Raw genomic sequence first — 9,639 nt, 5'->3', positions numbered from 1 at the left:
ACTTCCGTGTGGAGCTTTGGGGCCGTTCCGCCTAACTTTTTATGCCCGATTAGGCTTCCAGGGAGGCGGCTAAGCATTATTGACCAATCATGGAGCTTTTTTGGGACTTCCGTGTGGAGCTTTGGAGCCGTTCCGCCTAACTTTTTATGCCCGATTAGGCTTCCAGGGAGGCGGCTAAGCATTATTGACCAATCATGGAGCTTTTTTGGGACTTCCGTGTGGAGCTTTGGGGCCGTTCCGCCTAGCTTTTTATGCCCGATTAGGCTTCCAGGGAGGCGGCTAAGCATTATTGACCAATCATGGAGCTTTTTTGGGACTTCCGTGTGGAGCTTTGGGGCCGTTCCGCCTAGCTTTTTATGCCCGATTAGGCTTCCAGGGAGGCGGCTAAGCATTATTGACCAATCATGGAGCTTTTTTGGGACTTCCGTGTGGAGCTTTGGGGCCGTTCCGCCTAGCTTTTTATGCCCGATTAGGCTTCCAGGGAGGCGGCTAAGCATTATTGACCAATCATGGAGCTTTTTTGGGACTTCCGTGTGGAGCTTTGGGGCCGTTCCGCCTAGCTTTTTATGCCCGATTAGGCTTCCAGGGAGGCGGCTAAGCATTATTGACCAATCATGGAGCTTTTTTGGGACTTCCGTGTGGAGCTTTGGGGCCGTTCCGCCTAGCTTTTTATGCCCGATTAGGCTTCCAGGGAGGCGGCTAAGCATTATTGACCAATCATGGAGCTTTTTTGGGACTTCCGTGTGGAGCTTTGGGGCCGTTCCGCCTAGCTTTTTATGCCCGATTAGGCTTCCAGGGAGGCGGCTAAGCATTATTGACCAATCATGGAGCTTTTTTGGGACTTCCGTGTGGAGCTTTGGGGCCGTTCCGCCTAGCTTTTTATGCCCGATTAGGCTTCCAGGGAGGCGGCTAAGCATTATTGACCAATCATGGAGCTTTTTTGGGACTTCCGTGTGGAGCTTTGGGGCCGTTCCGCCTAGCTTTTTATGCCCGATTAGGCTTCCAGGGAGGCGGCTAAGCATTATTGACCAATCATGGAGCTTTTTTGGGACTTCCGTGTGGAGCTTTGGGGCCGTTCCGCCTAGCTTTTTATGCCCGATTAGGCTTCCAGGGAGGCGGCTAAGCATTATTGACCAATCATGGAGCTTTTTTGGGACTTCCGTGTGGAGCTTTGGAGCCGTTCCGCCTAACTTTTTATGCCCGATTAGGCTTCCAGGGAGGCGGCTAAGCATTATTGACCAATCATGGAGCTTTTTTGGGACTTCCGTGTGGAGCTTTGGGGCCGTTCCGCCTAGCTTTTTATGCCCGATTAGGCTTCCAGGGAGGCGGCTAAGCATTATTGACCAATCATGGAGCTTTTTTGGGACTTCCGTGTGGAGCTTTGGGGCCGTTCCGCCTAGCTTTTTATGCCCGATTAGGCTTCCAGGGAGGCGGCTAAGCATTATTGACCAATCATGGAGCTTTTTTGGGACTTCCGTGTGGAGCTTTGGGGCCGTTCCGCCTAGCTTTTTATGCCCGATTAGGCTTCCAGGGAGGCGGCTAAGCATTATTGACCAATCATGGAGCTTTTTTGGGACTTCCGTGTGGAGCTTTGGGGCCGTTCCGCCTAGCTTTTTATGCCCGATTAGGCTTCCAGGGAGGCGGCTAAGCATTATTGACCAATCATGGAGCTTTTTTGGGACTTCCGTGTGGAGCTTTGGGGCCGTTCCGCCTAGCTTTTTATGCCCGATTAGGCTTCCAGGGAGGCGGCTAAGCATTATTGACCAATCATGGAGCTTTTTTGGGACTTCCGTGTGGAGCTTTGGGGCCGTTCCGCCTAGCTTTTTATGCCCGATTAGGCTTCCAGGGAGGCGGCTAAGCATTATTGACCAATCTGGAGCTTTTTTGGGACTTCCGTGTGGAGCTTTGGGGCCGTTCCGCCTAGCTTTTTATGCCCGATTAGGCTTCCAGGGAGGCGGCTAAGCATTATTGACCAATCATGGAGCTTTTTTGGGACTTCCGTGTGGAGCTTTGGGGCCGTTCCGCCTAGCTTTTTATGCCCGATTAGGCTTCCAGGGAGGCGGCTAAGCATTATTGACCAATCATGGAGCTTTTTTGGGACTTCCGTGTGGAGCTTTGGGGCCGTTCCGCCTAGCTTTTTATGCCCGATTAGGCTTCCAGGGAGGCGGCTAAGCATTATTGACCAATCATGGAGCTTTTTTGGGACTTCCAGCCGGTGCTTTGGGGGCCTTCCCCCTCACTTTCTACGCCCGATTGGGCTTCCAGGGACGCGGCTAAGCATTTTTAACAGAAATGGAGCTTTTTGCGGAGCTCCAGCCGGTGCCACCGGCAGGCCGTGCACGCGGACGAGATGACCGAAAGAAGCTCCAGGAGAGCGGATGGACGCTTTTTAAGCACCGAGGCGGAGATCGCGGAGCTTTAATAGACTTCCAGCGGGCCCAAAGCGGCCAGGCAGACGGCGCAGCGCGACCTGGTACCTCGCACGGGACGCATCGCCCCCCCCGCGCACAGTTCCAGGGGGCCGGGATGACGTTTCAAAGCTGCCGCTGCAGCTGCGGCGGGGAGTGGCCTCCCTCCGGTGGACACGACGAGTAAATGACACCGGCCGCTGACGCAAACCCACGCCGGACAGGAGAGCTCAAAAGCCGGGTAACATTTCAAGGAAGACCCCCCCTGCGCAGACCTCCACTAGGCCGGGATGACTGTTCAGCTGTGGCGGGGAGTGGCCTCCCTCCGGTCGGCACGACGAGTAAATGACACCGGCCGCTGACGCAAACCCACGCCGGACAGGAGAGCTCAAAAGCCGGGTAACATTTCAAGGAAGACCCCCCCTGCGCAGACCTCCACTAGGCCGGGATGACTGTTCAGCTGTGGCGGGGAGTGGCCTCCCTCCGGTCGGCACGACGAGTAAATGACACCGGCCGCTGACGCAAACCCACGCCGGACAGGAGAGCTCAAAAGCCGGGTAACATTTCAAGGAAGACCCCCCCTGCGCAGACCTCCACTAGGCCGGGATGACTGTTCAGCTGTGGCGGGGAGTGGCCTCCCTCCGGTCGGCACGACGAGTAAATGACACCGGCCGCTGACGCAAACCCACGCCGGACAGGAGAGCTCAAAAGCCGGGTAACATTTCAAGGAAGACCCCCCCTGCGCAGACCTCCACTAGGCCGGGATGACTGTTCAGCTGCGGCGGGGAGTGGCCTCCCTCCGGTCGGCACGACGAGTAAATGACACCGGCCGCTGACGCAAACCCACGCCGGACAGGAGAGCTCAAAAGCCGGGTAACATTTCAAGGAAGACCCCCCCTGCGCAGACCTCCACTAGGCCGGGATGACTGTTCAGCTGTGGCGGGGAGTGGCCTCCCTCCGGTCGGCACGACGAGTAAATGACACCGGCCGCTGACGCAAACCCACGCCGGACAGGAGAGCTCAAAAGCCGGGTAACATTTCAAGGAAGACCCCCCCTGCGCAGACCTCCACTAGGCCGGGATGACTGTTCAGCTGCGGCGGGGAGTGGCCTCCCTCCGGTCGGCACGACGAGTAAAGCTATTTAGGAAAATCTGAGATAAATATCACTTGCATAATAATTTGGAACACGGTCCCGTGTTCCAAATTATTATGCAAAATGTATTTAGACACCAGCAATCGCACTTAGATTTGTTTCTTTTTTCTTTCTTTTAGCTTCCATAATGTTACCGGGCGCTGACGCAAACCCACGCCCGGCAGGAGAGCTCAAAAGCCGGGTAACATTTCAAGGAAGCTATTTAGGAAAATCTGAGATAAATATCCTTTGCATAATAATTTGGAACACGGTCCCGTGTTCCAAATTATTATGCAAAATGTATTTAAGTGTCATAAAGATTACATTTTTTGTTTTTCAAGTACTGAAATCACCCTCAGTCATGGTACAGTCCATGGTAGTCTGCCAGGTGAGCGCAATTGTAGTAATTAACAAGTCTATTTAAGTTCCGCGTTTTTAAGCGTTCGGCCATTTCGTTCAACCATGGGGAGGAAAAAGGATCTCTCTGCTGTCGAGAAGCGTGAAATCGTTCGATGCCTTGGACAAGGTATGCAGACATTCGATATTGCACGAAAGCTTAAGCGCGACCATCGAACTTTGAAGAAATTCGTCGCTGATTCGGAGCAAACGCGCGTTCGTGCAGACAAAGGCACGACAAGGAAGGTTTCTGCAAGACAAACAAATCGAATCAAGAGGGCGGCTGCAAGCATGCCACTAAAGACGAGCAAACAAATATTCGACGCTGCTGGTGCCAGTGAAGTCCCACGAACGACGAGGTGCAGGATCCTCCAGAGGCTTGCAGTTGTGCGGAAACCCTCCATTCGGCCACCCCTGAACAACGCGAACAAGCAGAAACGGCTGCAGTGGGCCCAGACTTACATGAAGACAAATTTTCAGACAGTCCTGTTCACCGACGAGTGCCGTGCCACCTTGGATGGGCCAGGTAGGGTTTTTTAAGTTTTTCCTTGCACTTTTGAGAGCTCAGGGGATGCTTTGAGAATAATTGTCAATTTCTGTCAATGTGAAGCCCTTTGAGACTGCTTGTGATTTAGGGCTATACAAATAAACTTGATTTGACTTGACTTTACAGATGGATGGAGTCGTGGATGGTTGGTGGACGGCCACGATAGCCCAACAAGGCTGCGGCGTCAGCAGGGAGGTGGCGGAGTGATGTTTTGGGCCGGAATCATGGGGAGAGAGCTGCTTGGCCCCTTTAGGGTCCCTGAAGGCGTCAAAATTACGTCTGTTAACTACGTGGAATTTCTGACTCAACACTTCTGTCCATGGTACAACAGGAAGAACCGTGCTTTCCGTCAAAAGATCATCTTCATGCATGACAATGCACCGTCTCATGCTGCAAGAAATACGTCAACGTCTTTGGCATCTATGGGAATAAAGGGAGAGAAACTGATGGTGTGGCCCCCATGCTCCCCTGACCTCAATCCTATTGAAAACTTGTGGAGCATCGTCAAGCAGAAAATCTACGAAGGTGGGAGGCAGTTCAATTCCAAAGAGCAGCTCTGGCAGGCTATTCTTAGATCCTGCCAAGAAATTCAACCAGAAACTGTACAAAAACTCACAAGTTCAGTGGATGGAAGAATCGTGAAGCTGCTGTTGAACAAAGGGTCCTATGTTAAAATGTAACTTTGTTTTTTATTGAAATAAAGGGTCCTATGTTAAAATGTAACTTGTTTGTCTTTTCTTTGAAATAGCTTTTGATTTCAGTAAATATGACCTCCTAATGCTGTAAATTCTTAAGATGGGCATTTCAGTTCATAAAAACCTATAAAATGTTATAAAACTCTGTTGTGCGTAATAATGTGGAACAGTGCATTTTAAGTTTTTTATTTTTTAAAAATTCTGTGATCATTCGGAGGTTTGTTCAATAAAATTAGAATTCATCAAAATAATGGTTGATGACTTGAAAATTATGCTGACTCATTTTGCATCGACTATTTAGGAAAATCTGAGATAAATGTCACTTGCATAATAATTTGGAACACGGTGTAAGTGCGATTGCTGGTGTATTTACTCGTCGTGTCCACCGGAGGACGGCAAATCCCCGCCGCAGCTGCAGCGGCAGCGCTTAAATGTCTTCCCGGCCGCCTGGAACTCTGCACGGGGCGTGTTTCGTCCCGCGCAGCGGTACCAGATCGCGCTGCGCCGTCAGCCGAGCCGCGCGCGGTCCGCTGGAAGTCTACACTGTGTTCCAAATTATTATGCAAATTGTATTTATGTGTCATAAAGATTACATTTTTTGTTTTTCAATTAAACTCATGGATGGTATTACGTGTCAGGGCTCTTTGGATCACTGAGATCAATCTCAGACACCGGGGATCATTACCGGCCAGTTGAGCCCAAATTAAGGAAAAACTACTTAAGAATGGTGTTCCACATTATTAAGCAGATAATTTGAAGTTCGCTTTGAGCAGTGGCGGACGCCAACCCACGACCGGTGGGAGAGCTCGGAGGGCGGATGGGCTTTCAAGGAAGCCCCCCAGGCCGGTCCCACTCGCACTTAGAATTTTTTTTTTTTTTGGCTTCCATAATGTACCGGGCGCGGACGCGAAACCCACGCCGGGCAGGAGAGCTCGAAAGGCGGCTAAGCATTCAAGGAAGCACCGTCTGGAGCTTCAGAGCCGTTCCGCCTGACTTTTAACGTAGAGTACCGGGCGCAAACCACTAACTCAAGCCCGGCATGGCAGCTCGAAAGGCGGCTAAGCATTCAAGGAAGCACCGTCTGGAGCTTCAGAGCCGTTCCGCCTGATCACTGAGATCAATCTCAGACACCGGGGATCATTACCGGCCAGTTGAGCCCAAATTAAGGAAAAACTACTTAAGAATGGTGTTCCACATTATTAAGCAGATAATTTGAAGTTCGCTTTGAGCAGTGGCGGACGCCAACCCACGACCGGTGGGAGAGCTCGGAGGGCGGATGGGCTTTCAAGGAAGCCCCCCAGGCCGGTCCCACTCGCACTTAGAATTTTTTTTTTTTTTTGGCTTCCATAATGTACCGGGCGCGGACGCGAAACCCACGCCGGGCAGGAGAGCTCGAAAGGCGGCTAAGCATTCAAGGAAGCACCGTCTGGAGCTTCAGAGCCGTTCCGCCTGACTTTTAACGTAGGAGTACCGGCGCAAACCACTAACTCAAGCCCGGCATGGCAGCTCGAAAGGCGGCTAAGCATTCAAGGAAGCACCGTCTGGAGCTTCAGAGCCGTTCCGCCTGACTTTTAACGTAGAGTACCGGGCGCAAACCACTAACTCAAGCCCGGCATGGCAGCTCGAAAGGCGGCTAAGCATTCAAGGAAGCACCGTCTGGAGCTTCAGAGCCGTTCCGCCTGACTTTTAACGTAGAGTACCGGGCGCAAACCACTAACTCAAGCCCGGCATGGCAGCTCGAAAGGCGGCTAAGCATTCAAGGAAGCACCGTCTGGAGCTTCAGAGCCGTTCCGCCTGACTTTTAACGTAGAGTACCGGGCGCAAACCACTAACTCAAGCCCGGCATGGCAGCTCGAAAGGCGGCTAAGCATTCAAGGAAGCACCGTCTGGAGCTTCAGAGCCGTTCCGCCTGACTTTTAACGTAGAGTACCGGGCGCAAACCACTAACTCAAGCCCGGCATGGCAGCTCGAAAGGCGGCTAAGCATTCAAGGAAGCACCGTCTGGAGCTTCAGAGCCGTTCCGCCTTGACTTTTAACGTAGAGTACCGGGCGCAAACCACTAACTCAAGCCCGGCATGGCAGCTCGAAAGGCGGCTAAGCATTCAAGGAAGCACCGTCTGGAGCTTCAGAGCCGTTCCGCCTGACTTTTAACGTAGAGTACCGGGCGCAAACCACTAACTCAAGCCCGGCATGGCAGCTCGAAAGGCGGCTAAGCATTCAAGGAAGCACCGTCTGGAGCTTCAGAGCCGTTCCGCCTGACTTTTAACGTAGAGTACCGGGCGCAAACCACTAACTCAAGCCCGGCATGGCAGCTCGAAAGGCGGCTAAGCATTCAAGGAAGCACCGTCTGGAGCTTCAGAGCCGTTCCGCCTGACTTTTAACGTAGAGTACCGGGCGCAAACCACTAACTCAAGCCCGGCATGGCAGCTCGAAAGGCGGCTAAGCATTCAAGGAAGCACCGTCTGGAGCTTCAGAGCCGTTCCGCCTGACTTTTAACGTAGAGTACCGGGCGCAAACCACTAACTCAAGCCCGGCATGGCAGCTCGAAAGGCGGCTAAGCATTCAAGGAAGCACCGTCTGGAGCTTCAGAGCCGTTCCGCCTGACTTTTAACGTAGAGTACCGGGCGCAAACCACTAACTCAAGCCCGGCATGGCAGCTCGAAAGGCGGCTAAGCATTCAAGGAAGCGACGCCGGCCGGTCCGCGGGCCAAATAGGGTCCAGTAAAGTACCGGGCGCGGCCACTAACGCCTTGTGGCGGTCGCCTTGTGGCGGTCGGGGGGTGGCGGTCGGGGCTGGCGCTTGGGGCCGGTGGCGGTCGCCTTGTGGCGGTCGCCTTGTGGCGGTCGGGGGGTGGCGGTCGGGGCTGGCGCTTGGGGCCAGTGGCGGTCGCCTTGTGGCGGTCGCCTTGTGGCGGTCGCCTTGTGGCGGTCGCCTTGTGGCGGTCGCCTTGTGGCGGTCGCCTTGTGGCGGTCGGGGGGTGGCGGTCGGGGCTGGCGCTTGGGGCCAGTGGCGGTCGCCTTGTGGCGGTCGCCTTGTGGCGGTCGCCTTGTGGCGGTCGCCTTGTGGCGGTCGCCTTGTGGCGGTCGGGGGGTGGCGGTCGGGGCTGGCGCTTGGGGCCGGTGGCGGTCGCCTTGTGGCGGTCGCCTTGTGGCGGTCGCCTTGTGGCGGTCGCCTTGTGGCGGTCGCCTTGTGGCGGTCGGGGGGTGGCGGTCGGGGCTGGCGCTTGGGGCCGGTGGCGGTCGCCTTGTGGCGGTCGCCTTGTGGCGGTCGGGGGGTGGCGGTCGGGGCTGGCGCTTGGGGCCAGTGGCGGTCGCCTTGTGGCGGTCGCCTTGTGGCGGTCGCCTTGTGGCGGTCGCCTTGTGGCGGTCGCCTTGTGGCGGTCGCCTTGTGGCGGTCGGGGGGTGGCGGTCGGGGCTGGCGCTTGGGGCCAGTGGCGGTCGCCTTGTGGCGGTCGCCTTGTGGCGGTCGCCTTGTGGCGGTCGCCTTGTGGCGGTCGCCTTGTGGCGGTCGGGGGGTGGCGGTCGGGGCTGGCGCTTGGGGCTGGCGTCCGCCAATAGTGGTTTAATTTCGGGAGGAAGATTGATTTTCGTCCCAAGCCCGCCGCTGGAGAAAATTTTAGGTACCAGGAGTGGATTTTTTTTGTCCACTCAGGAGGGGGACGTTGGCTGGTTTGGTGTCCGGGGGAAAGTGCTCTTTTCTCGGCCAGGAGAAAGATTAGACTCCCAGCCCGCCGCTGGAGAAAATTCTAGGTACCAGGAGTGGATTTTTTTTGTCCACTCAGGAGGGGGACGTGCTTTGTTGTCCGGGGGAAAGTGCTCTTTTCTCGGCCAGGAGAAAGATTAGACTCCCAGCCCGCCGCTGGAGAAAATCTTAGGTACCAGGAGTGGATTTTTTTTGTCCACTCAGGAGGGGGACGTGCTTTGTTGTCCGGGGAGAGTGCCTGGTCCCCGGACCAGCCTCTTAGGCGCGCCCGCTGTCATTCTCCGGAGATTAAGTTATACTAAGGGGAGGCTGCCTCCTCCCGCCTGCTGCCCGAGGATGCTGCCTCATCCCCGGACTGGCCTCTTGCGCGCGCCCGCTGTCATTCTCCGGAGACTAAGTTATACTAAGGGGAGGCTGCCTCCTCCCGCCTGCTGCCCGAGGATGCTGCCTCATCCCCGGACTGGCCTCTTGCGCGCGCCCGCTGTCATTCTCCGGAGACTAAGTTATACTAAGGGGAGGCTGCCTCCTCCCGCCTGCTGCCCGAGGATGCTGCCTCATCCCCGGACTGGCCTCTTGCGCGCGCCCGCTGTCATTCTCCGGAGACTAAGTTATACTAAGGGGAGGCTGCCTCCTCCCGCCTGCTGCCCGAGGATGCTGCCTCATCCCCGGACTGGCCTCTTGCGCGCGCCCGCTGTCATTCTCCGGAGACTAAGTTATACTAAGGGGAGGCTGCCTCCTCCCGCCTGCTGCCCGAGGAT

The sequence above is a fragment of the Syngnathus typhle genome, unplaced genomic scaffold, assembly GCF_033458585.1.
Source record: "Syngnathus typhle isolate RoL2023-S1 ecotype Sweden unplaced genomic scaffold, RoL_Styp_1.0 HiC_scaffold_215, whole genome shotgun sequence".
NCBI lineage: Eukaryota > Metazoa > Chordata > Actinopteri > Syngnathiformes > Syngnathidae > Syngnathus > Syngnathus typhle.
This window is presented reverse-complemented; position numbering follows the sequence as displayed.